The following is a 4938-nucleotide window of genomic DNA, read 5'->3' as shown; positions in this document are numbered from 1 at the left end:
GGTTACCACACGTTCAAGCACCCCGAATTGTGAGAGGCGAGGGGACTCACGTTAATCAAGCACCCCGAAGGGAACAGAAAACTGCTACGTCCACGACGTTGTTCCTGGGTTACGCTAAAAGCAGTTTCTTGAGAAGTAATTAATGAGTAATAAAAAATAATGAGAAGTTTGTTTTAAGACTAATTTCGAGTATTAACAATGAAAACGTGGTATTTTTATTGTTAATTTATTGCAGAATCGTAAGCATGGGTTCTCAGTAAGAGAAATCGAAGAAATTGAATTTCGTCGATTACAGCGCCATCTATCATGAATCGAGAAAAATGTTTCAGACAAATTGTATGTGTTTTTAGCCAAAGATTCCGAATATGCAATAAAAAATAGGGGTTCCCATTTAAGATTTCAAACTTGCCCCCCCTCATCGCCCAGGGGGAGGGGTGGGGGGGCTCATTTTAACGTCATTGTACGTCCTCCTCGAAATGACAAAATTTTGATTCTAAACATTTTTTCGTAATGTGCTTATTTTTCGAGTTATTTGGCTGCCTAAGTTAAAATGGGTCACCCTGTATATACAGGGTGACCCATTTTAACTTAGGCAGCCAAATAACTCGAAAAATAAGCAAGATAGAGAAAAATGTTTTAGACAAAAGTTGTATGGTTTCGAGGGGGCCATAAGATGGTATCATTGGTTTGACCTTGAAGAGTCATTTGAAGGTCACGTGAAGGTCACTTCAATTTTTTTAAATGGAATACCCTATATATTTTTGTACATTCTTGTAGCTTATTTCGAGAGCTTTCCAAAACACTATAATTAAGTACCTTTCCGTTAAGTACTTTTTGAGTTATGATGCTTGAAATAATTTCTTAATTTTACATAAACCGTAAAATATCTTGTAAAATATTCATTTTTCGATTATCTTACCTTAATACTTTTATGTACAAAATAATGAGAGGAATCAATTGGTGTAAAGAAAACACATAGTTGTTTTTAAGAAAAAATATGGAATTGTTAATTGCAAATTACATATTTTTTCTTCGAAACAACTATGTGTTTTCTTTACACCAATTGATTCCTCTCATTATTTTGTACATAAAACTATTAAGGTAAGGTAATCGAAAAATGAATATTTTACAAGATATTTTACGGTTTATGTAAAATTAAGAAATTATTTCAAGCCTCATAACTCAAAAAGTACTTAACGAAAATGTACTTAATTATAGTGTTTTGGAAAGCTCTCGAGATGAGCTACAAGAATGTACAAAAATATATAGGATGTTCCATTTAAAAAAATTGAAGTGACCTTCACGTGACCTTCAAATGACTCTTCAAGGTCAAACCAATGATACCATCTTATGGCCCCCTCGAAACCATACAACTTTTGTCTAAAACATTTTTCTCTATCTTGCTTATTATTCGAGTTATTTGGCTGCCTAAGTTAAAATGGGTCACCCTGTATATATATATATACAGGGCGATCCTGAAAAACGTTATGTCTTTAAAATGACGTATTCCTGACACCATTCTAAGACAATTTTTCCTTTACCAAAATTTGATTTGAAGCGTAGTTTTTGAATTATGAGCAAAAATAGTTAGTAAATCACGCGTCGGGTACAGAAGGCAGGCAGGAGCGGCGCGGCGTGCCGCGAGCGCGGGCGCAGCTGACCGCCCGACGGGTGATTATCACCGCATGAGTCGCTAACTATTTTATCTTATAACATAAAATTATGCTTTAAATAAAATTTTGGTAAAGAAGAAAATGTCTTAGAATTACGTCAGAAATACATGTTCCTTAAAATAACGTTATTTTAATAATGAAAAGTTGTTTCGGATCGCCGGCCGTCCGACGTTGCAATCAGCTGATTGCTACACGCGATGTGTGTATGGCGGAGTGTGTGCGTAAGAGAGAGAGAGAAAGAGAGAGAGAGAGGGAGGGTAGGAGGGACAGACATTCATACACACGCACGCACTTTTTTCTCGCTCTCTTTCTCTCTTTTACGCAACACTCATACACTCTCTCATTCGGTCTCTCACTCACACTCTCTCGGTCACTCACTCACTCACTCACCTGCTTACTCACTTGCTCACTCACCTTGTAGCAGCGTAGCGAATCTTCATGCTATGTATTGTTGTTATCTGCTGCACGGTTATGATTGCTAGAGATGCGCGACACATCGAAATTTTTTCGATTATTAGTCTCACACTCGATTGACACAATACAGATTACACGATAACGAGTTTACTGTTTATTCACTCACTATTGATTTATCGATACCAAAAATTACTTTCAAAGAAACGCGAATGCAAACAACACATGACTCGACGCGAAGCGACGGACCGCGGAGACTGCGCGACCACAAGAGTTATGTTGCCAGAAACGCGACACGCGACATCTAACAAACGACTTGCGCGTGGCGCGTGATTGACGCGAGATAAGACGAACGATCGGCTAAAACCTTCGCATTGCGAATTGCATTGGGAATTTAAATAATTTAAATAATAATTATTTATTATAATTAGAAATAGTTATTATTTATAATAAATAATTAATTTTTTAAGTATGTCATTATACGTTTCATGTTTTCTACCGCATTCGCAATGCGAAGGTTTTAGCTGATCGTTCGTCTTATCTCGCGTCAATCACGCGCCACGCGCAAGTCGTTTGTTAGATGTCGCGTGTCGCGTTTCTGGCAACATAACTCTTGTGGTCGCGCAGTCTCCGCGGTCCGTCGCTTCGCGTCGAGTCATGTGTTGTTTGCATTCGCGTTTCTTTGAAAGTAATTTTTGGTATCGATAAATCAATAATGAGTGAATAAACAGTAAACTCGTTATCGTGTAATCTGTATTGTGTCAATCGAGTGTGAGACTAATAATCGAAAAAATTTCGATGTGTCGCGCATCTCTAGCAATCATAACCGTCCCACACAACATGCATGTCTTGAAGACGTCTTAAACATGTCTTTCTTATGACGCCTTTAAGACTTGTCCAATTGACGTCTTTCTGATGTTTTTAAGACATTCAATTTAAGACGTATTTTTTTAAACGTCTTAAAGATGCCTTTCTTATGACGCCTTTAAGACTTGACCAATTGACGTCTTTCTGATGTTTTTAAGACATTCAATTTAAGACGTATTTTTTTAAACGTCTTAAACATGCCTTTCTTATGACGCCTTTAAGACCTGACCAATAGACGTCTTTCTAACGTCTGTAAGACATTCAATTTAAGACGTATTTTTTTAAACGTCTTAAACATGCCTTTCTTATGACGTCTTTAAGACCTGACCAATAGACGTCTTTCTGATGTTTTTAAGAACATTTACTTTAAGACGCCATTTTTAAGATGGCCGCGGTGCCAGGCCAGCCAGGCATTAGACGGGGTCGAGTTGGAAAATAAATTATTCCATTTACCAAAGTTGAGCAGTGCTTTGCACAGGTAAGAATTAATGATATTTAAAGCCGGGTCTGCAATGGCCATAGCATAAGGTTGTAAGATGTAAGCGAAATAACCAAATCCATTTCCTATGGATTTCGTGCGTTCTACGGTGGTCTCGCATACGCAGTCACGGAAGAATTCTGCGTTCTTAATTCTTATTGCGCGTCCGCCGTAGAACATACATAGAGCCCATTCTACAATGGCAGTAACAAGACTGTAGGAGTAGAGATTAAATCGTTTTTAGTGAAGTAAAGAAGAAGAAGTAATGAAATAGACAATTCTCATTTTGTACTACTATTACCTTAGAGTACTAATGAGAATTTCTATTTCGTTACTTCTTGTCTTTACTTCATTAGAAACAGTTTATTCTTTACTCCTACAGCCTTGTTATTGCCATTGTAGAATGGGCTTAGGGCGTGTTCCAAAATTCACTGCCAGCGCTGAAAATCTTTAGTTCACGTTACGTATATTATATATTTTCAGCGCTGGCAGTGAATTTTGGAACATGGCCATAGTAGGAAATGGATTTGGTTCATTTCGCTTACAACTTTATGCTACGTTATATATATATATGTATATGTATGTATGTGTAAAAAAATTAAACTCTATATTGTAAAAAAATATATTAATTATCTTTTGTATATTTTTTTTGCAGCATTATGACAACATATGAAGATTTTATTCAACAAAATTTTATTCAACAAGATTGTGACGGTGTGCGTTCCATAAATGGAATGCTTGGCCATCATCCCGTATTGATACTACTAGACTAGTTGTACTATTGAAAACTTTGTATCAACCAATTAAGGAACAAGTAGATCTTCCGCCAATTCAATATGATCCAGTTTTATGTACAAGATCTACATGCAGAGCTATTTTAAATCCATTATATCAAATAGACTATCGTGGTAAGTAATAAGGTATTATAAATGAATAGAACAAAAATCATTTTTTATTTATCACAAGAAACATTTTGAAAAATATTAAAGTAGTTTATTTCTATTAGAAATTAAAGTATATTTTAATGTGTTTCTTTATTACGATGTATTTACATTCATATTCTTTATTATTCTTTATACTTCATTTAAATTCGTATTTTATTTAATGCATAATTCTCTTGTAATTTTCTGTCTATATCATATAAGATAATTTAAAAAATCAAATTATTTATTAGGAGCATATAGTATTCATAAAAATATTGTAAAGATATTTTTATATTTCAATAAATTCTAAATTTGTGTTATCATTATATATTATTTTTTTTAAGTTACATTATAATACACATATTGTGAGTTATATTAATAATTATGAGAAAAAAACTTTGCAAAAAGAATTTATGAGGAAATTCTTCGAAATAAGAAACAAAAAGGAAATATATTTAAATGATCAAAATGTATGCATTTATTTGAATAATAGTGTTATATATGTGTTATACAGGGCGATCCTGAAAAACGTTATGTCTTTAAAATGACGTATTCCTGACACCATTCTAAGACTATTTTTCCTTTA

General features: G+C 34.5%; 1 long non-coding RNA gene across 1 annotated transcript; it reads left to right on the top strand.

Moving 5' to 3' along the window:
- Positions 1-2920: 2920 nt before the first annotated feature.
- On the top strand, positions 2921-4678 carry LOC145965769 (uncharacterized). The gene is made up of 2 exons (XR_014436793.1): positions 2921-3429; positions 4085-4678. It is a non-coding gene; the product is annotated as an uncharacterized LOC145965769 (long non-coding RNA).
- Positions 4679-4938: the final 260 nt, after the last annotated feature.

This window comes from Camponotus vicinus, unplaced genomic scaffold (genome assembly GCF_025532165.1).
Source record: "Camponotus vicinus isolate PSW18456_S1 unplaced genomic scaffold, iyCamVici1.0 SCAF_14, whole genome shotgun sequence".
Lineage (NCBI taxonomy): Eukaryota > Metazoa > Arthropoda > Insecta > Hymenoptera > Formicidae > Camponotus > Camponotus vicinus.
The sequence above is the reverse complement of the archived record's forward strand: the minus strand, read 5'-3'. Positions and strand labels throughout refer to the sequence as shown.